General features: G+C 38.2%; 1 protein-coding gene across 21 annotated transcripts in view; it reads left to right on the top strand.

Annotated features, from left to right (window-relative positions):
* Window positions 1-26,270, top strand: part of EPB41L2 (erythrocyte membrane protein band 4.1 like 2) — a 110,524-nt gene that overhangs the window by 11,840 nt on the left and 72,414 nt on the right. For 4 of the 21 annotated variants that reach the window (XM_083830691.1, XM_083830681.1, XM_083830686.1 and 1 more), the window contains one exon: window positions 6,573-6,646. The exons of 16 other annotated variants lie outside the window; for them this stretch is intronic. The gene's annotated coding sequence lies outside the window, so the exon portion shown is untranslated. Of the gene's footprint in view, window positions 1-6,572; window positions 6,647-16,068; window positions 16,217-26,270 lie in introns of those variants that run through there. One more of the 21 variants, XM_083830687.1, reaches the window with a different exon arrangement.

Raw genomic sequence — 26,270 nt, 5'->3', positions numbered from 1 at the left:
CAAAACTGTCTTTGATGCTGATACCCTGAAGGGCTGGTAATTCTGCAAAGGGCTAAAATATTCTGAAAGAGGTTTCTCAGATATTTGGTGTTTTTCAACCAAGGGAGCATGTGTACTGTATTCAGTTCTCTAGTTTGGTCTGCTGATTTGGTTGTAGTTACTTGTTTCAATCACTTGTATGCTTTGTTTTGTATTATTCTTCAAAATCCTCTTACAGATCCTAGTGTGCAAGATTGATCTTTCTGCTTGGTTTCTCAGACCTTCTCTTCAAATTCTCAGCTCCCTGCTGCATAGGGAGAGTTGATAGTAAGAGAAGTAATTAGTGCGTGTGTAGAGCACACTCAAATACAAGCTCCTGAGCTTTGACTTCCACTAGCTTTCCATTTCTGATTTGCAAATTAAAGAGGGCATAACTTTTGGGGTAGAAGTAAGAGAATAGGAGGAATCTGAAGTTGCATGATTCCTCCCTCCCCTGTTCTCCAGTCATTTATGTCTTCTGTTCTGAAGTCTTTACTTAATTGTACTTTTTCCACTTCATGCATAAAACCTGGAAGTCTGTCTTCAGATAGTAGGCTTTGTGGCTGTTCGCTTAGCATCATAGTGCAAATAGTGATATTCAAAAGTATGACTAGCAGCTAGTTTTTGAATAGCATAACTCAGAAGTTGGAAGTCAAAGGGAATTACAGTCTGTACTGCAATGACTGCATTATTGTGGTTTTCTGCTCACAAGACATTTGAGTCAGCAAGCAATGTATGATCTGATGATGCTTTTTTTCCTGTAGATAGTTTTATTTCCTCTTATTATGTAGGGTATTTTGACTGTTAAACATTTAACTCTGTCTATAAAGCTAAAACATTTCCTAATGTCTTTGACTGTTGCTGCTGACTTAAAGTATGTGTAAGAAATACAGGAGTATTAACTAGAACTAATTTCTTCCTCTTATCACGTTTCAGCTGTTTGACTTCTCAGTTCAAGAAAGTTCTTTCATCAAATGGTTTAGTGACTTACTGAAATCCCTACCAGCAATTTGCATGAGAGGATGTTGAAATATAGTAGTTGACAGGCAGGTAGAAAATAGCCTTTTTGGGAGGGTTTTCTTGTAGTGAAGATTATGATTCGTTCTTTTCCCTCCAGATGCTAAGATGAATGCGTTAAGAGATTTCTGAAGGTGTTTTGATGATACATTTTGCTGTGGTCTTATGACTATATCTGTATTTTTTTCTGTAGCTTACATAAGCATTAGGAGAGTAGGGTGTCATTAAATATGAGGTATCTCCTGACCTTTCAGAAAAGGTTGAGATGCCATTATGAGAGTCCTAAATCAGATCTGTTGAGTTCTTGTAATAAGATGCCAAAGACCCTTTCCTTTTTTTCCTCTTCCCCTTAGAAAGTCAAGAGAATTGTAACTTGACTTACTCTTTTGTTTCTTCTCCCTCTAAATCAAGAAAATAAATTCAGTAGCGTAAGTCCTATACAGGCTGCAAATGAACTTCTCTGAAATGTTTTATGATAGAAACAGCTCTAACATAGCCTACTGAACTTTGTATGTTCAAGAGAAAGATAGGTGAAAGTTGGTATAGTCATTCCCCTAAGTGAAACCAAAGTGCTTTGGACACAGGCAGAGGTGTATATTCACATGTAGGCAAAACTATCACTGCAGCTTTAAAATGGCTCATTTGTTCTCAGATTAGATGTAGATGGGGTACCCAGCTGTGAGTAAAGGTCACCTTTTGATTCAGGACATGATGCTTTCTTGTTTCCATACACAGTGGTTATGGTCTCTGCTTCCTGTCTAACATGTCACCATGCCCAATGAAGTAAACTGCAACAAATTCTGTTGCCCTTGTGATAGGGTTAGGATGAAAATGATGCCATGGGTTATTTGTAATTTGAGGAATTGCTGCTGCTAAAATACTAGGAGGGCTGTCTGAAGTTGTCTTCTCAGGTTTGTCAGCTGCAACGGTTGAGGTACATTGATAATCAGTGTGAACTAACTCGGAGTACTTGCAAAAACATCACAAATACTTGACCAAAATGATCGAACTGTCAACTCGGGGAACAGTTGTTGTTTTTTTTATATATCTTCCTGTATTATCAGTTCAAATGCCTGCAGTGGTCAGAGCTTCACAGCCCTTCATTCTTGCTTCTATGGTCAGCTGTCTGCATATTTCTGAGTTCAGAAGATTCTGGGTTAAAGGCATGAATCAGTTTGTATCTTGAGTGTAACAGTGGCGGGAAGACAAGAAAACCAGAAGGCAAAACTTGAGTCATTCAAGGTGAATAAACTGGGTTAGAGATCCTATCTATCTAATATCAGTTGAAGTTGGCTTATGTTCCTAGATTTGTTTCTGCTAACTTCTTTTCAGCAACTTTCTAATAAATTTAGTAGTGTGATTAAAAACAATCTGATGATGGTTGGTATCATGGTCTCAGTTTGATTAGATTAACTGGTTTGAGGTAAGGATTCTAATTTTTTTTGTTTCCAAACTTTACATATTCTTTCTGCTTCCTTTGGAGAACAGATCAGTTATTTTATTTGTGCCAGGAATTATAGAATTCACTGAAGCTGAAAGAGACCTATGGGGATCATCCAGTCCAATCCCCCTACCTGTTCAAGGTGTCAAAGTAGGGTCATGGAAACTTGTCCAGTCAGATTTCAAATGTTTCTGAGGATAGAGACTGCACAACTTCCCTGGACAACCTATTCCCAGTGTTTGACTTTTAGAATTAAAAACAAAAAAAAGGGGAGGGGGATTCCATTTAAGTAGAATCTTAAAATCTTGAATTTTGATTTGTGCCCACTGTCACTATTTCACTAGGTACCACTGATCCTGACTGTGTTTCCTTTGCTAACCCCATCAGGTATTAATACACTGTGGTATGGTTCCCTGCCTTTGAGCCTTCTCATTCCCAGGCTAAACAATTGCACCTTTCTCGACCTCTCCTCGTATGCCAGATGCTGCAGGCCTTTAAGTATCTTTGCTGGACATGCTTCAGTACGTCCATGTCTCTTCTGTACAGAGGACCCTAAAACTGGATGAACCTGTGAACAGTAAAATTCAGCAGAGACATTAGGCCAGAAATCAATATACAGTGAATCCCTCGGCATATGTTAGAATGGGAGAGGGTCCTACAACTTTGTTTAATGCTCTGCCATGTGTGGCCTGTGTATGTTTTGCCAATGATTACTTTGGCACTCCTTCTAAGAATATAGAGTACATATTTGGTTCTAAAGTCCAGCTTCCAGGCTTGTATAAGGTATTTCAGATGGTAGCAATAGGGTAGGGGAGGATTAGTCAAAAGAGTCAATAAGGAAAATGGGTTTTGCTCTGTGTGTATGTATGTGTATGTTTGTACATACGTGTAAAACTTACCTAGCTTGTGATTTATAAGTCAGTGGTTAAAAGTAAAAAGTTATATGATTTAGCTTCTAAAACGAAGGTAAGAGATTTTCTATTTTGTTTCACTTTGATCACTATTTGTACAGATATGTCCTGAGGAGATGTCAGGTGGAGCTTAAGCTCTGTATGTGAAACGCAGTTGCTAGACTTAAGCAGTTATGGACTGGAAGACAGAAGTTAATGTTTCCAGTTTCAGCTGGGATTTCTGAAGTATTTTAGCAGTTTTTTTTACTTTTGATGAAATCTTTTATCCAATTTTTATTTTTTGCTTCAAGAATAGTTAATGCTTTTGCTAATACTGACTACTTGTGAACTGTGTTTTGCTGTCAGGCAAATCTCACTGCTGTGCAAACTCTGCGTTGTTGACTTTTGTTCCAAAAAGCACGTCAACTGTTTTACTATATCCTTTTGTAAGCTTTTAAGTTCACTCAGCTGAATATATCTTACTTAGCAACTGAAACCTGTGACAGCTTGTAATGACTAAAAGGTCTTATTTCCTCCTTTCTTTTTTTTCAAATAGGAAAAGATGTTAACTAGCAGAAGGATGTTAGGGAAAGCACAGTCATGATCATTACCTTAGTAACACTTAAGCTGAGCATATTTCAGTATGTGGACAACTCTTTAATCAAGTGAGTACCACGACTCCGGTACAAAACCCATAGTCCTTCACTGGTATTCCTTTACTGTTTCAGACCAGGAGAGAGCCTAGTAGTAGGCCACAAAGTAGAGGGGACCAGGCAGCAACTGAGGCCATATTCACCAAACAAACTTAACAGTCAAGCATGTTTCCAAGTGTTTCATGAATACTGGGAGACAGACTCTTTACGTTTCAAAGCCTATCCTGGTGGTCATCATCCAAATTGGTAAGAAAATATGAAATATGATCGATCAAGTGAAGCTGAGTACTCCATGCAGAGAACTGAGCTGCTCTTAAGTGTGGAAGCTGTGCTGTTTCTTTTTCTCTGACTTTAAGCATGTGGGAAAGAAGATAGTTTCTAAGCAAAGGGAAAAGGAAATTGTCTCATATTTATTAAATCCTTTTCCTATCAGGAAGTTTGCATCAGGATTATATGCTTGGCAAGCTAGAGTACATATTTTGGCACATACTTCTCTCTTTGTAACTTTAACAGCCTGCCAACATTGCAGGCAACACTAGCAGTGGTCTGTCCCAGACAGTTTTGATTATAAATCCCAGTGCCTGCAGCAGGGGAGAAAGCTCCATGGGGATGGGTACTACTTGGTCTCCTTGGCTTCTTTTCCCTCTCTAGTGCAGTGGGAAAGAGGGTTAGAAATAGCTGGAGAAGGCAAAAAGATGATTACAGTGGCAATAATCTGCTCTGCATCCTAGTTGAATATCCTGTGAATATTTACCTAAACGTGAGGACATTCCAAGCTAGTTGTGAATGGAACCAATGGTCTGCAATCAAACTGTAGCTGAAAAATACTCTACAAGCCATTGTTTGAGTGCACTGGCCCCCAGAAATTCAAGTGACATTGCCCACACAAGCATTCCAGAAGCTTTGTACGCAGTCTTTTCTTGCTTATCAAATGCAAGCTGGATCCGTATTCTCTAATTTTTAAGCATATGGTTAATCTTTTTCTAAGGTTTTGGTGGGGCCAAATGTAGTGTCATGAATTTTAGTCCTCAGTGATCAGGTGCCTAGTGATAACTGTCACTTGACGTCACATTTGACAAGAACAAAGATGAAAATGCAGTCAAGCATAGATATGTTTTCTGTTATGACTGTGTGATAGTGATGAGCATGCTATTAAAATAGCTTAGGTATTTTAAAGGAAGTAAAACTTCTGAAGTGTGAAGAAAAGCAGATGAAGAGAGTAGATACACCTGTTTAGGAAAGCTTTTGAGGGAAAGACTGGATGACCAATATCCTTCGGTCTTTGGGGAGCTTAATTCCTCTTTTTATGCACAGTTTTTTAGAAACTCCAAAATATAAATACATTTAATAAGGCTTTAGCTATGTGGATAATTGGTATAAATACAGCTTATTTTATATAAACGCATGTATTCAGGTAGCTAAAGTGTTATATAAAACACTCAAACTGTAAAAATAAGCTTGTTCTTCTAAATCATTGGACTAGAATACTGAAATTTTACAAGAAAAATTTTACAAGAATATTCCATTTACAGAACTATATTTTATGATAAAATTCATCTGAAATTTTACAACAGTATTCTATTTACACATTTTTTATCATTCTGTGGAATGAAGTGTATGAGATCATAGAATTGCATATATCTTTCCGACTTCTGGTTTTAAGCATGTTTTTTGAACTTGCTTTAAAATGTCTAATTACAGCTTTAACATTAAAGGGAACATATATTTTAGGCTGATTGTTTTGGGGTACTGGAGACAAATGTGTAAGGAACACTTTGAATAACTCCTTTGACTGGATTTTATGGAGCAGTTGCATGTATTCTGTTTTCGATTAAAATGTGGTGTGTTTTTAAGGCAGATTTTTATTTAAAGACAGTAATTTTCTTCAAATAGTGAGGGGGTATTTAGGATGAACTGTATCTTGAAGTGGAATGAAAATTTGTCTGCTGACATCCTTCTTAATTTTATGTCAGGTATATATTGTGCTATATCTCTTTTTCTGGCATGTAAATTCCTATTTTCGTATCTGTGTGAAGTGCCTGACAATAACAAATTGTTGGTGCTCTTAGCTCAATTTTATCACACCTGTCAGTCTGCAGTTTGATCTAAAACGTAGCTTTAAGTTTGCAGTAAAGAAAGCTGTAGCTGCATGGATGGGGAAACTGATTACTGTGCACTTAGAAGCTACTTTCCATCATTCAAAAGAATTGGATTAACAGAACAATGTATTTGTTTTTCTTTGGAGGGAGCACTGAAGTGCTGCCAATAGGACTCTTGAAATAACTGCGTAGTCTTCCCTAGACTCAATTATATCTACTATAGGCAAAGTGCTTCATATCTTGTAAGAGCTGAGGTATTGAATAGTTCATCGTGAAGATGAAGTCTTTTTTCTTTTCATCTGTTGTGAAGTCTGAAAATTGACTTTGTAACATTGCTATGTTTTTGCTGCTTTCTGAAGATATTCATAAGCCTAGATTTTCTTTGTATAGAGAGACAAGAAGAGGATTACCAAAATCAGTACCACAGCTTGTAAAACTTGATCTTTACCTCTAGGTATCTCCCTTGAGTCAAGAATCCTGCATCTTATTCCTGAGGACTTGGTATTTCACAAGAGATTGTAGCTGTAGGTAAGACAAAAAAATACACTACTATGATATGGTTAAGGCAAGTAATATAGTTCGTTCTGATAAATTGATATTAACTAGCAGAAAAGGGCTTTTTCTTAATGCTGTAAAGGCAATAGAGACTAAATCTGCAAAAACAACTAAAAGGCTTGGTTGCTTGTTATAATTCTTTTGGCATCAGTTTTCACTTAAGCTTCTGTAGCTATACATGCCTTCCCTGTCTTTCCCTTCCCCTCTACTACAAAAGAGACTGCTGCATAATTGTTCTCCACATGTCCTACTAAGACAGATGTTGCCCCTTCTCTGTTTTAGTTAGTTGTTTAGGTGACTTCTCCCTAAACCTGGCATGTGAAATAATATATTTTAGGCATCAGCTGGGGAGACCCTTTTTAATATAAAATAGTAATGAATGTTTGCAGCCTTACTAGATAGCACCTTAACATCATAATTCCTCATTTCGTTCAAAAGTTATTTATTAAATTTTAACTTAGTTAAGAATGGGTGCAGTAATGTGCACTGCAATGAAAAGATGAATGAAAGTAATTTCTTCTATTTTTTCCCCTAAGGGTATCAGGTGGTACTAATGCTGAATTGGTTGGATATCATAGTTTAAAAGGTAGTCCTATCCTATCGACTAGTGCTATTTACACCTGTTTGGTAGTACTGAATTAAAGTAACAATATGTGTTGCTTTAACAAGGCACAAAAATAACTTTCTGCAATTACAATTGAAATACTTTGCCTATTACGTAATTCTCATACTTAACCTTGCTTTTTGTCTTTATGCATTTGAAGACTATTGAAACAGTTATTTTGCTTTTAATGTCATTGATGTCATTGGTCCCAGCCAACATGGGTTCATGAGGGGTAGGTCCTGCCTAACAAATTTGATTTCCTTTTATGATAAGATCACCTATCTAGTCGATCAAGGGAAACCAGCTTATGTGATCTTTTTGGACTTCAGCTTTTGACACAGTTTCCCATAGGATCCTACTGGACAAAATGTCCAGCATACAACTAAACAAAACCATCATACGATGGGTGAGCAATTGGCTGACGGGCAGGGCTCAAAGGGTTGTGGTAAATGGGGCCACATCCGGCTGGTGGATGGTCACTAGTGGGGTCCCTCAAGGCTCCATTTTAGGGCCAGTCCTCTTCAATGTTTTTATAAATGATTTGGATGTAGGACTAGAAGGTGTTTTGAGCAAATTTGCTGACGACACCCATCTTGGAAGAGCTGTGGACTCTGTTGAGGGTGGAAAGGCCTTGCAGAGAGATCTGGACAGATTGGAGAGCTGGGTGATCACCAGCCACATGAAGTTTAACAAAAGCAAGTGCCGGGTCCTGCACCTGGGACGGGGCAACCCTGGCTATACGTACAGACTGGGCAATGAGATGCTGGAGAGCAGCCCCGCAGCGAGGGATGTGGGGATTGTGGTTGACAGCAAGCTGAATATGAGCCAGCAGTGTGCCCTGGCAGCCAGGAGGGCCAACCATATCCTGGGGTGCATCACGCACGGCATTGCTGGTCGGCCGAGGGAAGTGATTGTCCCGCTCTGCTCCGCACTGGTGCGGCCTCACCTCGAGTACTGTGTGCAGTTCTGGGCACCACAGTACAAAAAGGACATTGAACTGTTGGAGAGTGTCCAGAGTAGGGCAACGAAGATGGTGAAGGGCCTAGAGGGTAAGACATGAGGAGCGGCTGAGGTCACTTGGCCTGTTCAGCCTGGAGAAGAGGAGGCTGAGGGGAGACCTCATCGCAGTCTACAACTTCCTCGCGAGGTGGAGTGGAGGGGCAGGGGACCTATTCTCTGTAATCACCAGTGATAGGACCCGTGGGAATGGTGTCAAGCTGAGGCAGAGGAAGTTTAGGCTGGACATCAGGAAGAGGTTCTTCACCGAGAGGGTGGTTGCACACTGGAAGAGGCTCCCCAGTGAAGTAGTCACTGCACCAAGCCTGTCTGAATTTAAGAAGCGATTGGACTGTGCACTTAGTCACGTGGTCTAAACTTTTGGGCAGACCTGTGCGGTGCCAGGAGTTGGACTCGATGATCCTTATGGGGCCCTTCCAACTCGGGATATTCTATGATTCTGTAATGTTGAATTTATGAAGTATATGCAGATGTATTTTTTTCCTCTTATATGGTAAAGAAATCATACTGTTAGGGCTGTTTAAATGAATGGTAATAAGCTTTTGTTGTCGTGCAGCTCAGTTTCTTTTGTAAGATACAAGCACATGATAAAGTTAGGTAGCCTCTGTGTCCAATAATTATTTTCAAGTTATACCTTTGAATATGTGTTTCCTTAACTTTGGAGAAGGAAGTCTTTCATTTCCACAAACTAAAAGTGATAGTGATCTTTGAAAACTAAACACTCGTTATATTAAAGCTTAAGAAAAAAATCGCATGGCTATTCATGAAGGGATGATAGTATTTCAGGGTTTGTGTTTTCTCCTACTCCTTTGTGTAACTGAGGATTTTTTTCATTATCTTTACACCAACAGCAAAAACAAAACATCAGCATAAATAGTTTTTTTTCAACTCATGGCCATAAACCATTCTCCTTAGTTTCAGTTGAATATCTGGATATGTCTTTTCAATGAGCTTGAGTAGAGTTCCAGCAAGGCTGGAAATAAACCAGACATCTAAATGTGACAGCCACTGGCTTTGTAGAATTTTAGTATTTAAACTTTAGTGGTGTACAGTGTTGTTAGCTGAAGTACCTGTGCTCTTAATTAGGAAAGTGGGAAAACAATCTTGCTTTGTCCTCAAACCTGCTATTCATATCTTCTGAATTATCTGGGTTTCTAGATTACAGAGTGCTTAACTGAGAGTACTCCTGTTCTTGTTTCCCTCCCTTTTGTGGTAACAAAATGTTACGATCTTCTACTTGAAGGGAAAATCCAGATTCGCATTCATTTTCATTCGTACAGTGGTCTTGCTGGCTGTAAAAACATCACTTTCCAAAGTGGCATACAGTTGTCTTCTACATTCCTTTCACTGATCTCAGACAAAAAAAAAATGGCAATATTGCATACTGACCTCTGGATTTTGTGGCATGATTGCTGACCCTAGCATTAAGTAGGGTCGTTTCTGTTGAAAGAAGAAGATATTAGTGTTACCCCTTAAATCTTCCTGGAACATGAATATGCTAATTGAGAGTGAAATGTTAGAATATAAAATGCCATCAACACCTTAAAACCACCATGAATAGAAAGTCAAATGAATAGCCTTTGAATTTTAGTCGACATATGAAGTCTTGTCTTTCTACAGGTGTTAAGTCACCTCTGTCCTTAGTTTGGAGTTCAGTTATGATCAGTTTAGTTTACCCTACCATCACGTAAGCTGTCATATACTTCTTATACATATACAATCTTCATGTTAATCCACAACCAAGATAGGCTTTATTACTAGAAAATTATGCTAGTCATCTAGATAGCATGCAAATATTTGTCTTTAGCCCAGAATATCTAGTGCACCTGTTGTTTACCTGAGGAAACACAGGTGACAATCTAAAGAAGCTGGTAGCCTGTTAGGAACAGATCTGTAGCACACTTGAAAGCTGTTCTTTTATTTCTTTAATAGTCAGTTGTTCATAAGAGTGTAGATTTCTACAACAGGCTGCTGTTAAGACAGTTTATAAATCCTGTGTAGCATCTTTGGCTGGGAGAAACTAGTGCTTGTGAATACTGTGAATGTTAGTAAGGAGAGTTTATTTTTCTGTCTTCCTTATGATTATCAATAACTCAGGTGCTTTAAACAGTATGTTCATGAAGATAATGTTTTGTGTGAATTGTGAAGGTATTGATGACTGACAGATTGTGGAGAATAGCTTTTAAACTCTTAAGAATGAGCCTCTGGCTGAGGAGTGCTGTCAACTTACAGTACTGTAGATACCAAGAGCAATATTGAAGATGTCAGAAGTGCAGATGTTATACAATAGCTTTTAAAATATGTGGCCTGAGTCTGTGTAGAATGCAGGTAGCTGATGGCAGCCGTTCAGTCAAGTGAAGCACAGCTCTAAACAGATGGACAGCTGTAAAGGGATGAGGAATTTACAGGGTAGGTTTGTATAGTAATCCCAAGCCAAACAGAGAGGAATGCCTCCTGAGGCAATTCAGGAGGTTCCAGTGAGATAATTCACAGTGAATTTAGCTGTAACTGGAAACAACCTTTTTTTTCACTGGTAGTAGTATGCTGACTTCTTTTTCTTTTCCCTCTTCTCCCCTCTCTCTGTGAAAAGTGAAGTTCACCTTAAATGCCTAAAGTAAATTCCTGTGAGAGCTGATAGGAATGACTATACAGAAGTTTGTCAGACAGCTGCTCGTTCTTTTTTACCTTATGTTAATATTGTAGGCAAAGTAATATAACTTTATTTTTTTTGGAAGGAGAAGGCATAGACCAAGGTTGCTATTGTTATATGCTTTTCTTGAGCATTTTTTGTCTTGGAGTTGATTTGTAGGTTGGAGGGCTGGTAAGGTCAGCGAAGTCACAGCCTAGAACAGGAGGAGATTCTCTGGGTGGAGGTTCTGGCCCTGGTGTGCTTTGGCACGACGGCTGCTTAAGTGGCCCAGGGTGCTGAGACTGAGCGAGGCTTGTACCCCACTCTGCCTGTGCATCTTGCCCCGTACTGTACTTGTATTTATTATGGTAGCAGTGGGTGAAGCAGTGGCGTATCTTTGCAACAGCTCTGTTTTGTGAGAGTCAGAGGCAAGCTAGAAAAGCTTGGCTCTTGCAGTATCCTCACCTGTTTCTTTTCTTCTGGTTGAGACTGGGCTTCATGGTAGGCTGATACAGGTTGGAAAATGGAGCACAGAGGAATCGGGAGCACACTATGAAGGCAGCAGGACGAGAGTCACTGCAATGAGGCTGTTGAGGTCACTGGGGCTTCTGAACTAAGGGAGGAAGGACGGAAGTGAGAGCTGTTGCTGTGGTGCGGATGAATCAGACTGGAAAAAGTTACATCTAGTCAGTCCTGCCGAGTCCCTAAATTGCTCTCTGTCCTCTGCTGTGTATCTCTGTGTCCTGTTCTGTCCCTGAACTTGAAAATGAATTGAATCACTAATGGTCTTACTAAGTCACGTGACTGGTGCCTCTTAATGGACAAATCGTGAAAATCTAAGTATCAGCTGCATTTGAAAGTGTCTTTGTGGTTTGCTTTTGAAAAATGTATTTATAGTGAATGATATCATGCATCTCTTCAGATAAGCTCACTTTTCTTTAAATAAGCCTCCTTTTAATTCTTTGGTATATCAAGATCCTAGAAATAAGAGAAAAAGTTGAAGGAATATTGCAAAGCTTTGTTTCAATAGTGTGTACAAAACTTACCGCTACGGTAATTTGAGAAATGTGGTGCTTGATCTATGATACTGCTCTAGCTTGCTGTCGGGATCGGATGAACTAACCAAACCAGTAAATCCACTGTGCAGAAAACAGTATTCTGGAAAATCCTCCTTCAACAAACACTATATAAATCAAATATGTTAACTAGCATGGAACTCTTTGAAAAAACTGTGGAAGCAAAATAACTTGTTTAATGAAGCAAAATAACTTGTTTAATACCAGAATGAAGATGGATGCATCTTGACAACAGGAAAACTTTTTACTACTAAAAATTCCACCCATCAAATTTGCCCTTTCCTAGTATTGCTTGAGGCCCTAAATGTTCATCTTTAAAAAAGTTTTCTACTTGTTCTATATTTCAAACATTTGAAGAGAACTTTCTAGTATTTATTGTGCATGATGTATTACTAGGATGTAAGTCTTGAGGTGGCCCTAACAATGTGCTCTGAAATGATCAAATGCATCCAGTGTAACTTTAATGCACATGGTGCCATAAAAAGATATTTCTCATTTTTAGCAATACTGTATACCTCAAACTTTAATTACATACTGACAGTATGTTAAAAAGGCAGAATCAGGTTAGGGATATTGCAAACTCAGTCTCTGTGAAGTAAGGTGCTGTGTGATCCAAGGTAGAATACTATTTCCTTGAGTATTTTAATTCAGTGGAATAACTTTCACTGCCTTGTGGAGTCCAATACAAACATTTGCATTGCACCGGTCAATTAGAATTTTGGAAAGTAGATTAGGAGACTCTGATTTGCAAAGAAAAATTCTCATCAAATTCTTTTCTTTCCCTTACTAACAGTATTCCTTTAGTTATTTTGAAAATTTCAGAAATACCAGTTATATTAAATAGAACAGACCTATTTCAGTGTCTAACAGGTAAAAACAGAATTGTTTATAGTTGTCTAGGACCATCTTAAAGTAGCACTGCTGTTGAAGCAGCAATAAACTTCTGTGCCCTTTGAGTTCACACCAAAACCTCTGTATGGCTGAAGATCTAGGAGTTGCACATCCCTTTTCAGAGGGAGAGGGAGGCTTCAGCAGCACCAAATGGGTGGGAGAGTGAGTGCATTGGATCCTCATGGACCCAGTCTATTGTTGAGTCTCAGGGTGATGCTGTGATGCCCCGTGACTAGTGGGGATTCAGATGGCTCTGTTTGACCCTCTGTTAGCATGATAAATGATAAATTCAGAAAGGGAGCTACTCGTTGGCTCCCGGAAGATACATGGCTGTGACCGTGTTGCTGCTCAAGCAGTACAGTGGAGTTAGACTTCTGTTCTTCTTATAAGAATGTTTCTCTGTAGGCTTGAGTGCAAGACACATTTCTGAAGAACAACATTAAAATTATGATTTAATTCTGTAACTCGAGACTTCTGTAGAAGTCAAAACTGGCAGTTTCTGGTAGTTTATAGATAATACATATATATAATAGCTGTATAAGGGGTATAGAGCGAGGTATAGAGACTCACTGTCGGTATTTCTTTCCAACATAAAATCACTTCTAGATCAGGGATCTTTTGCAGGGGTGCAAAACCAAGGATTTTTCTATTTTTATTAGAGGCTCTGTTTTTGTAGATAAATCTGATAGCTTAGTTTTGTGGATGATTGCTGCTTGATTTTATTTGCCTGGCTTTTTTTTTGCATTGCTTTGTCTTGTTCAGAACTTACATCTATTAGTCTACAAGTGGCAGAACTGCTTTTTCAGTTCATGAGTCTCAAATGTTTCTGAATTAGAGACTCTAGCCATGGCAAAGGCTTAGTGTATTTTCTAGTGTTTGGTTATTGAGGCACTAGTGTGTCTGACCTAATTGGATAGTAAATTCCAGCTTTTGTTCTCAGCCTTTTCTGAGTTCTCAGCAGACTTTAAAATTGAATACTGCTTGAAAAATTACTTCTCATTGTCAAATTTTCCAAAGGAGTCGGTAGTAACCTTTGAAGCCTGAAAAGGTTTCCTGTAAAGTATCGGCTTGAATTCAAGTGACTTCATGTAGTGGTGTTACTGCTCTATTGCATTAAAGTTTTGACACCTGAAGATTGAATAGTATGGTGATTTGTAGCTATACCCATCTTTTTGCTTTATCAGTCTTTTTCACTTGGAAAGAAAGTATATAACTTTCAGTTAATGGGAAAAAGTCGTATTTCATGATACGGAACACTTCTAGAGGATAAATTAAATATTGTAAAATGGGAGAATTGGCATGATGCTATTGATACCAGTGTTTATGCATATATGCTTTGTTAGACATCTCAGGTACACTGTGAATTTATTGTGGAAGCCACTAATTAACTTTCATTGTGAAAGTTGTTACATTCAAAGCAGGTTTTCTTCAAGTAGCCACAACTCTACTTCAAGGCAAGAAATACCTAAGCAGCTGCCCTGTATGCTGGGCCTATTAACTGTATTAAGCCTCCTCTTGGAGTATTAAGTATACTCTAACTCATATTCTCACCTTATTGGACTAAACAAGATTTGTCTGGGAATATTTTCTGGCCACATCCTGTACATTGTGAGAATTGCATTGCTGTTTTTGTCCAGTAAGTTGTAGAATAAAGTTTAATACAAACCAGAGAGCATTCCAAATTGTTAACATCTGCAATTTTTCTCCATAGAAATATGTGGGGCTTTGGCAGAATGTGCAGTGAAATTTGCCGTGTCTCCCTTGTGCTGTACCCCATAGCATCAAACTGCTGCCAGAAGGATGGATGGGTGGTTTGTTCTGTAGCTCGCCAAGGATCCTCGGTGCCTGAGTGCTCTTCACTTAGATTTCTTTTTGAACTTAGTGGCAGACCACTTCTAGATTTAGCTGCATGTCCTGACTGAAAATGTTAACACTGGATATTAGAGCTTTTTTAATCCTTTTTTTAACTGCAAGGGGAGTAGGGTATTGTACAGGTGTTTTGCATGTAGCACAAAAAGAGGCAGGATTCAATGATTTACTGTATGTGAAATATTACTTTTCTTCAACAATTCACTTTCAACAATTATCAGATGAAAATTCCTATGGAGTTCAAGGATTTATGATAATCTGAACGATTTCCTGTCTAATCTTTGCTAAAATAGACAGGAATTTTTATGAAATCTTGTGTAGGAGGGTGCTTCCTGTGTAACCATGGGCTGGATGAAACAGCGCTATAGTGTGTGTGTGTGCAAACACTTTTTAATTAAAAAGTGTGTGCATGTTTCTGTTGTCTGTATATCTTACAGAAATCTTCAGTCTGCTCATACATGAAGTTGATTTTTGGATTAGCGAAGTCTGGTTCGCTTAGTACTATGTCATAGCTACTATTGATACTGCTCGCATGATTTCATTAACGTGATTGTGCAGGTAGGGCTTGTTAAATGCATGCATGTGTATCTGTCTGGCTTGCGCTTTGTCACCTTCTGACAACTGCGTAGCCTTACAGCTTCAAGCCTTACTGTAGCTTCTGCTTTTCCAAACAACTCCTACATTTCCAATGACAGCTATGCTTTTGGTGTCTCAGAATGAATAGTTGTGCTGCTTGTATCGGATAACCTGTGTCCCGTGAATTACTATGGCGATACCAAGTTTTCTTCCATGAGCACATGATTTGAAGGACACAGTAACAATAATTGTAACTGTAACTTAATGGTAAAATTTGAAGTTGTAATTAGCCTACTGTCTGTGTAAGCATGTGTTAAAGAGTAGGACTGTGGCTTAAAGGCCTTCCTTTCATTCTGCTGTGAGAACGACATGAAAGAGTGAGAGACTTCTAGATTCAGCCTGTGGATAATGGGAGTAAAGCAACTTGCTTGTGAACAAACTTTCCAGCAGCTCTGTAATGGATCTCTCGTGGCTGATGCATGTGACTGTTGCTTGTAAATTGACCATGCCTGAATGCACTGATGATAAAATAAATGAGTGGATTATCTTTTCACAATAGCCTATTATGACTGACAGTGATTAAATTATGAAAGATTGCAGAACACATTCTTTGAGTGGCTACAAATAAAGTTGTCTGTTCAAAGCAGCAGAGAAAGTACATTGTGTTTTTGTGTTCCCATTCTGAAAGAGTAAAACGATGCATGCAGGAGATGCTGAGCAGTAGTGACAGCAGTGGAAGTTGACAGAGGGCTAGTTTCAGTTTTGGTGAGAGTAAGGATGTTTAAATTGTTACCTATTGGAGTTTGAATAAGTTCCTGGGTCATCAAGTATTTAAGTAAGCACATCACCTGTTTCAAGATCTTTGCAAGTGCCATTGTAAGGTGAGTTTTTTTCATCTTTTTCTTCTTGGAAAGTGGCCCAAAATCTCAATCACTTTTTGCATGGAAAAACATTCTATTTCTGGACTGAGTATATTACACACAAATTTATACCCATTTGTTTTTGTTTCAGAATTTCTCAGTTGTTTACAACTTCTTTCCACTGTTGGTGTTATGCAGTGTTATTGTATGGTTTGGGGGAACGAGGATTACTCATCCAATGCTATGGGAACTCTGAGCTAAGGTGTTCAGTTATTTTGTGCAATAGAATTTGTAGTTTGGTTACAACATATGATCTGCTAGTTAATACTGACTTTTTGTGGTGGTAGCTAGTAGAAAAATAACTCTTCCTGACTGATAGGCTACTACAGTCTTTTTTAACTACAGAATATGCCAGTTCTTTATTTAATGACCAAGGTTTTTACAATAACATATACTGTTCTTTAATAACTAGTGCTTTGTCAATAAATAAAGTGATTAACTTGGACTTGTCACTAAAACTTCTCTTCAGATCTTGGCTGATGAAGTCAAACAATGAATGGTTCTAAAGAACCTGACTGCACCATAATTTTGTTATGTAAGCAGCAAAATGCAAACTCTTGCAAAATGTCTGCATAGACTCCTTCTGTGAATGCTACTAGCCAAAGATTAGCCTGGTCTACCTAGTAAGTATCTCTCGGCATAATATTCAGTATTACAATATGTAATCATCTTTGTGGTTTCCTATAGCAGATGTATGACAGTTACCTTTCATTCTTTATTTCTAGATTTTTATTCTTGTTTGTCCTGTTTTCATAAGTTTCATGGCAAAAGGAGTTCTGCACAAAGTGGAAAAATATTGTACTGTTATTACTGAATTACTGAGTATCATATGAGCTAGGGAGTAGATGTTGAGTTGGTTGATACGGTACACGTAGAGTATCATTGCTGGTACAGATATGGCTTAGGTTGTCTTCTCAATAAGCATTATAAATGTCTGTCTTTCTTTTGCATGTCTTTTTCTTCTACTACCACGTCTGCTTTTTTAACCTAGGAAATGGAGAGAGGTAACTTGTGCAGACTGACATGGGATGTCTCCTGTAAAATTATTTTTTCTAATGTATAGCTCTATACTAAATTCAGACTTGTCTAAATTAAGTAGCTCATGAAAGTATGCAATACAAAACAACACTGCTGGTTGCTACTGGGGTCAGCCTACTTGGTCTGGCACAGCATGCCGTGTGCTGGCTTCTTCTGAGTGCCAGCCTCTGTCCCCTGGTGAGAGTCGGCCTTTCAGTTCCTGTAGCAAAACAGGAGCAAGAGGTGGGCTGTGTGTACATCCCTGCCCATCCCATTTGTCAAGTTCCTTAAAAGTAGTATGAGTGGTGTTTTTGTGTTTTTTTTTTTTTTACCCCATTCTCCAGCAAAGTGCTGGAGCAGAGCTCTATGTGTGGAGGGTCTGCTAGCCTTGTGAAGGGCTGGGCTGGAGTCAGTATCTCAAGATACTGAAATAGGTAACATAAACACAGGAAGGGTGTAGTAAGGAGAAAGGAAGATTCACCTTGACTAATACCTCTTTGTCTAAAGTGTTTAATGTTACCGATCTGATGGTCTTGAAATACATTTGGATACAGCTGTTGGGAAGATTTATATTGTATTGTGCATTGCTAGTAAATAGGGAACGTGTGGTGGCCTGCACTGTGCAGAACACTAGAACAGCTAGGTTGGTTCTTTTCGCTGTAACTAGTGAGTTGGAAAAAAAGGGGGGCAGGGGAGAGAAATCTTGATGGGTATTGCAAGTAGAGAAAACACCAGCTCATAATAAAGGGTTGTTTGGTAGTATTCAAAGTGAGTTCATCCTATACAAAGGGAGTTGCTTGTTAATGAAGTCCACTGGCAAGGTGGAACTACCTTACGCTCTTTGAAATGCTCGTGGACAAAACTATTGCTGTTTTACTTACGTGATATTCAGCTACAGACTTCCTATGAAGAGTTTCTTTAGAGAGCATAGTGTCCTGAAATAGCAAAATCCAATGAGTTTTTACGTGCAGGGCATGAACTAGGAAATACGAAAAAAAGTTGTTGAAACTCTGCCTTGCTCACTGAGACAGTTTCAGAATTGAGAATGTGGTTTAGTAATTGCATGGTCATAATTTTTCCTTATATACTTTTCCCATCAAGAGTATGTACATGATTTAAGTATGAAAAGAAATCCCTATATTTAAGGAAAAAAAAATCTGTTGCTGCTAAATGTATTAAATTTATCCAAGATACGAATAGCGTAATATGAATGGTGTAATATATACTAGAGCCTTGTTCTGTTAAAAGCTTGTGTTAGAACGAGATCTGATAACATGTACTATAGGGATCAGAATTTACTGTATGGGTTTCGGTGTACGTAACTTGCTATTGGTGATATCTAGGTTAAAGCTGGGGAGGGTGTGTTATATATATATAGTGGCTATGCTTGTTTGTGCTGGAAGCAAATCTGTTGGCTCACTAATGGCATCTTCCACTTAAATCTTGAGTAAAAATATTCTTCTTTCTTCCTAGAGTTAGTCTTACTGCCTGTTTGCAGATTACATGTTTGTAATTTCACAAGGTTAAGGAACACAGTTGTGTAAGGGGAAAAATATTTGACAGAGCTTCTTTCCAGTGGCCATGTCTACACTATTTTGGGATGTTTTTTGAATGTGCTTTTCCACAGTCCAAAACTGCAGCTGCTATTGATGTAGCTAGGTAAATTGGCTGAAATACCCAAAATACTGCAACTTAAGCTACCCACTTCAAAACATAACTTTGCTATCATTCTTAAAGTTTTTCCTCTTATCTGTTATCTTCTGAAGTAGTTTGGATATGTACAGAGGAGTATTTGCTGCTTTGAGATGTTGGAGAAGGGCAGCTATGAGAACATAGTTCTTTTTTTAAAGAAACATGATTTTAAATCTTTTGATAAGAAATACTTGGTTTTAAGTTATTTTCAGCAATAGCATTACTTTGAGATGTGCTTAGAGCAACAAAGTATGTCAAGAATTGCTACTGTTCATTAGGGTACTAATCCACGTATGAGTTAAGTTGTTGACGTGTGTTCCAAGTAGCACTGAATTATGATACAGAATCTTCTGCCTTAAGCTGTTCAGAGTTGGGTTTGGGAACTAAATACTTGTGAAGTACTGACATAAATATCAGATATATGGGCACAAAACTTAAATTCAGAAGAGTGATAGCTCAAAGTTCTGTTGGTACATCTGTACTAGTAAAACAAATCCCGTGTCAAGCTTTCACTAATCCTGGTAGAATCTATAATGCTACATCTTCTTACCCTTCAAAATACTGTGACCTTCTGTTGGGGCAGTGCCAAAGCAGTAGAGGACCAATGGAATTGTCTGATGGATGTGCAAGAGACTAGGCAGTAGGAGGGAAAAGAACGTGCTGCCCTGTACACTGTAAATGACGGTATATTAAAATGCATTGTCAATTGTGTTGACAGCTTAAAAGCATACTGAAAAGCAGAGAGAAAACTAATTTTAAAGCTGTTATGTAATAGTTTTTAAGGATTTTGACCTGTTGAGTTTATCAAAACTAGTTTATCAACAAGAGATTGAGGTGAGATGATTTAATATTAAAAATACCTAAACAGGGGAAAAAAAATACTGTGGACCTATGGACTGCCTAATTCCTGAAAAGGAACATTTACCTCAGTCTGGTAAGAAGCTGGGTCTGACACAAATAAGAAACAACGACCAAATTTTTAATTTGGTGAGGACTGTTACTTCTGAAATCAGATTTGAGGATAGTGATACATTCTCACCACAACATGTCTGTAATCAAAACAGGTATCTTTCAAAAATTTTTATCTCAGTGATGTGGTATTCTATGTCGTGCTTTGAAAAACAAATTTCAACTTCAATCTAAATAGCATGATGTATAATCACAAATGTTCAATGATAAGTCATTTTTCATTAAGTGAAATAAAGCATCCAAAACTAAGGTATACGATAATCTCAGTATGTGTGAAAAACTTTTTGATTATCACAAAAGAAATAGCAAATGCAATATTAATGTTGCATTATACTGAAACTAATCTGTTTTATCTACTGAACAAAAGGAAATTGATGCCTCTTAAGAAAATTCGTGAAACATTTATATGCAGGCATATATACACGTTTGATGGAACTCTACTGTCAACTGACTGAAATCAGGAGACAGATATTTATATATTTTTAATAGTCTTACCTTTAAACCAGCCTGTGTGCTTAGTCAATCCTGAGGAATAATGCCCTTCCACAGAATGCACTGGCCATAAAGATATCAAGTCTTTCGTCTCCCTTATTGATGAATGTGGTCAATGAATACAGGCTGCAGGGCAATCAGCTTAGAAGAAAGATGTATAATACCTCTTGTAGTTCTTTAAGTTAAGAAACACCACAATAAATTCTGTTTCAGTCAATAAAGTAGTCAGTTCTAGTTCTATTTAGAACATAAAGTTGGCATCTAACCCTGAGGCTCTTGTTGCTTTGCTATGCATTGAACTCTGGGTTTGGGTGGTTATCCTTATCAAGGCATGGGAGGGATGGCAGGGAGAAAACTATTTATGAAAGATTAGATGGAATACTTTGGAAGGGTCCCAGATTTCTTAAATGACAACCTTGAACATTTTTAGAAAGTGGCAAGTGGCTTTATGGAATTTTATGGTCATTTCATTAATAAGCTTGGAGATTATAACTTAAAGCTAGCTGTCAGATCTTTTGAGGGTCTACCACTAAAGCAGCCTAAAAGAATTTAAAAAACAGTGATAGTTATTTCTTTACAAAATTAGTTTTTTCCTAAACAGCACGTGTAAATACTAGCTTTTTTCCCATCAACTTAGTTTTTAAACATTAAGAAGCTTTTCTTGGATCACTGTCAACAAAGCACTCAAAACTAGAGGAAGAAAAACTTGTTCCAGCGCAGCTTCTTAAAATTTGTTTGCATTCCTCTTATTCTTGCTGAGTTTCCTGGAGGGATTAAACACTAAGATGTGGAAATACTACAGCTTCCAAGAGACTTCAGTATTCTTTCTTTTTTTCACAGGCCCATGATACTAGGAATTAGTGAAAAGACAAATGGTATCTCTCCTTTTGCAGTTTTTCTTTTGATAATTGATTTTTGTTCCTGCTGGGCTTATTTTCCTTTTACTGAAGGATATGCTAAGGATTAGACAGAGCCAATTCATAAGATAGTGTCGTGGTCAAAACTGAGAGAGAAAGAATGTGACGTATCTACCACCTCTGCATGAGGTCTGCAAACAAAGTCAGCTCTGAGTTGAGTAATGCAGAATATATATTTTTCCTGAAACTTCTAAAGTCATTCTTTTGAACTGGAAATGTTTTTCCTCAAATAAAGGTAGTCCTCAATTAGCATGAAGATGAGGGATATTCTTTGTCTGCTGGGCATGAGCAGATTGCAGCTCTCCGTGTGTCTTAGCTTGTAGACAGATTAACATAGCCTGTGCAGCACAGCATGCTGCTTAAAACCTGGCTCAGATTGAGCAGTCGTAAAATGGATTGGTGACTTACGCTGGTCATCCCATCTATGACAGTTAAAAGGAGGTCACTGACAACGTCAGCAGAGCGTGGAATCCTTTTCTTCTAGATAAGCTTTGTTGTTGCCTTTGTTTTTTTTGGCAGGCAGATTCTTTCAGAAGCATTAAGTCCTTCCACTTTCTTCTCTGCTCATCAGGGATTGTTCTGGAGGAGATTTCCTATGAAAGTAGCTCTGGTTTTTGCCTGTGATCTCTTCAGTTCTGGAATGTGGAGGTCTTTGTAGAAAAGAATATAATCAATCCATGTTTTTCAGAACAGGAGACATGGTTGGGAGTTCAGAGCAGAAAAATCTGCTGATTTATACCATTCTCAGATTTGACTCTCTGTTTTAAGAGAATTTCTGTCATTTTCTTCCAATTATTGGGCACATTGAGAACACTAACTGGAACATATGTCATGATGCACAGAAAAGAAAGAACTGAATTCCCTTTGCTTCACCCTCTCTGGAAATCTCTGTAATAGATTAGCTATACTGGTTTCCAGTTGCTTTGGGCAGAAACAAAATCCCTATACTAGACAGTAGGATAAGTCTGTTTAAAAAATTAGCTGTGGAAATGCTTTTTGTATTTCTGAAGCTCTGATTCATATTAAATATTTGGCTGTGATACAAGTTGTGATTAGTTGTACAACTTTCAAGTACTGTATATGGATTTTCTTCATCACTGTGACTTAGCAAATAAAAGCATTCACATAATTTCACAAACAGCACATTTTCCTTGTTTTCTTATGAATATAATCCAAAAGAAAAATGCAGATTGCATATTGAATCAGTTATTTACTTACTGTTCAGGTGAGATGACCTAAACTGTTTGGATGTAATCCAGGCTTTTGATATGGTTTGGCACCATGGCTTTTTAGCAATGTTCATGGAATTGAGAGTAGAAGGCATAATGCTTAACTGATAATTAGGAAGATTCTAAAAAAAGTAAATAAGATTAAGTGAAGGTACAAGAGAGGAGGGAGAAGAAAAGATGAGAGGTGTTTATACACAAAACTAAAATGGAGCAAGAAGGATCTGTGTTGGAAATGGTGAAGCCCAGACCTCACAGCTTAAAACAGCCTTGTTGCTGTGTATTGGGAATTTTAGGGAATCTGTTTCCCATTAGTTGACTGTGGAATGCTGTGCTCCAACACAATTATTTTAATTTCCCTCTAAGTGTCTCTATCATATGGGTATATACATATATATTTATCTTTTTAGGAGGCTCATCTATACATCTTAGCATAGAGTAACACAAGCTAGTAATAATACTTATTCAGAATAAGTTATATAAATAAATTCTCAAATATCCAACAGTTGGAAATCTTTTTGAATACATTGGCATACTTTATACTTTATGTCAACTTTGGTACTATATTTTGGTTCCTGTAACCTACAGGGAATGAAAAAATATTTTGCCTCTTCAGCAAGTCAGCTCTGATTTAGAAGTTGGACCCAAGCATGCTATATTTTATATTAGTATATATTAAAAGGAAGACCTCTTTCCTCTGCTTCTCTTTTCCAATAAACTTACACTAACCTTCACAATTGTTAGCTCAAGAGTTGCAGTATATTTTGTAGATGTATGCAGTCTAAAATCCATTATCCTCTGTTCGAAAAGACAATGCAACATTGTTTTAATTGACTAAGAAATGCAGAAAAACTGCATATTCATCTTGCTTCAAGTACCGAATTGTGTAAATGTAGTCGTGATGATCAATGAAATTGCAGGGAATCTCTTGATGATGGTAAGTACCTCATGAAAGGAATTTGCCAACACAAACTTTTTTTCACCTGATGTGGCTGAGAATCTGGTTCATTTGTGTATAACTCAAGTGAATTTCAATTCTGTTGTATTCTAATATATAGTTAAATAATGGTGCCTGTCTTCTAGATGTGAATTTGACCTCCAATTTCTAGTGATGTCATACAAGCATGAATTAGCTTGGCTTGTTCAACAGGAAAATGTTATGTCATGCCCCTCATGAGAACAAGCTTTTAAGTTATATAATAGTTATTTCAGTGGAAACTGAGCTGGGAATCCTTCTGTTCCAGGTTAGAACTTCAGAACAGAGTAGTTCAGTTGGAAGGGACCTACAAGTTGGACCTGGAGTCCAACTGCCTGACCACTTCAGGGCTAAGCACAAGTTAAAGGATGTTATTGAAGGCATTATCCATGTGCCAGAGAGCAATGAGGTTGCCTCTAAGCCTCCTTTTCTCCGAACTAGACAACTCAAATATCCTTAGCCTCTCCTCAAAGGACATGTCTTCCAACCCTGTAACAAGCTTTGTGGTATCTTAATGTTGTTGTGTTGTGGAGACCAGTATTTAAGGTGGGGTGGCATCAACTGCTAAATACAGTGACAGAATTGCCTCTTTTGACCTGTCTGTGCTGTGCTTAATGCACCCTAAAACAGTTTGCCCTCTTGGCTGCCAGGGCACACTGCTGGCTCATGTTGAGTCTGCTGTCAACCAGCACACTCCGGTCCCTTTCTGCTGAGATGTTCACCAGCCACTCGTCTCCCAGTCCGTATATGTGTCTGTCGTTACTCTGTCCCAGGTGCAACACCCAGCATTTTCCTTTGAGTTTCATGCCACTGTTGGTTGCCCAATGCTCCAATGCCTTTTGATTCCTCTGCAATGCTTCTTTTCCCTTCAAAGAGTCAACAGCACCTTCCAGTTTAGTGTCATCAGAAAACTTCCTAAAGATGCATTCCACTCCTGCATCCAGATCATCGACAAAAATGTAGAATGGATCTGGCCCTAAAACTGGGCCCTGTGGAACACTGTTAGTGACTGTCTGCCAGCCGGATGTAGCCCCATTCACTACAACCCTATGAGCTCTGCTGTCAGCCAGTTCATCACCCGGTGTAATGTGTTCTGCTTTATATCATGGTTGGACAACTGATCTAGAAGGGGCAGTGAGGGATGGTATCAAAGGCCTTACTAAAACCCAAAAAGATTACGTCCCCTGCCTTTCCTTCCACCAACAGGTGGGTGACCTTATCATAGAAGGAGACTTTTACCAAGGCAGGACTTCCCTTTGTGAGCCCATGTTGACTATGCCAAATAATAGCCATTATTTTTCAATAAATAATGCCTTTCAATATCCGTCAGGGTAATCTTAGTCCCTTGGAAAAATTATGGAGAAGACTGAGGTTAAGACTAACAAGTCTGTAGTTCCCTAGGTCTTCTCCCTACCTGTTTTGTAGATGAGTATAACGTTGGCTAGCTTCTAAGCTTCGAGTCCAGCAGGCACCTCCGCAGATTCCCATGACCTCTGATAAATTGTTGAGAGGGGTCCAGCTATAATGTCATCTAACTTCCCCAGTACTTTGGGGTGAATCCCATCTGGCCCCATGGATTTATGAACATTCAGCTGATTGCTTACAATTTTGGTGACCACAAATGGAAAGTCACCACTGCCCCAGTTTTGGTCCTCCAACACAAAGGACTGGGCAACCCAAGATCTGTCATAATGGTTAAAAAAGAAAGGTAAAAATGGCATTAAATGCCTTTTCTGCATCCTTACTTGCTAGGTGACCATCATTAAATATCAGTCCAATGTTTTCCTTAGACCTCTTCTGGCTGTTAACGTACTTAAAGCCTTCTTTGTTGTTTGACACCACCTCTGTCAACTCAAGGTGAGCTTTGGGTTTTCTTTTCTGCCTACAAATGCAGACTGCAGCTCTGTGTTCTCCCGGTAAAGCCAGACCTTGCTTATTTTCTTTGTCTAAGTTCCAAGAGGTATTCCCTGTCTAGCAAAAAGGTTTGTTTCGTAACTACTCGTAGTTTTCCTAACTTCTATGTAACCTGGTACTGACATTTTGTATATCTAATACAATATTTCTGTATGCCTAGATGATCTAATAATGTAAACATTCAAAATACTTCTCTCCCCTTTTTCTTTTCTATACTGAATTGGGAAGTATTGCTATTGTGCAAGGAAAACTTAAACTTCTCCTGTAGACTGTCACCCTTAAATTTTTGGATTGAAGCGACTTCACATGGAACATCTGGCAGTACTTGATAGGATGTAAGGGAGGAGACCTCGAGACATTTTATTTTGGTTCTACTGCTGGCCTAGCGAATGTCTCTCGTGTATCACTTTCTCCTCAGTGTGCCCATGTTTCTCTATCTATAAAATTAATTTTTGCTGAAATCTTTTTATAGATCAGCAAATTTTATAATTATCACAAAATACTTAGCTGGGGTCTTTAGATACCTATTTTAGATCAGTTTTCAATCTTTGAGCTTTTTAACAAAAAGTAAATGGGATATGATTCACGACCATATATCATCTTTTAAAAACAGGAAGAAGGTTGTTCTTTAGGAACTGGAGAGCTGAAGATGTAGTTAAATTGTTGAAATGTTACGCATCAAATCTTGTTATTGAATGGAATTTAAGCACTTACGTCCATATCTATATGCCTTGAAAAGAAAAAGTAATCAAAATTCTGTCACCTCAAAGGTTTGAGGGTGTAGTAGCCCTATTTTCCTCCAGAAAGTGCTG

The sequence above is a fragment of the Anser anser genome (genome assembly GCF_964211835.1).
Source record: "Anser anser genome assembly, chromosome: 3".
Taxonomy (NCBI): domain Eukaryota; kingdom Metazoa; phylum Chordata; class Aves; order Anseriformes; family Anatidae; genus Anser; species Anser anser.
The sequence above is the reverse complement of the archived record's forward strand: the minus strand, read 5'-3'. Positions and strand labels throughout refer to the sequence as shown.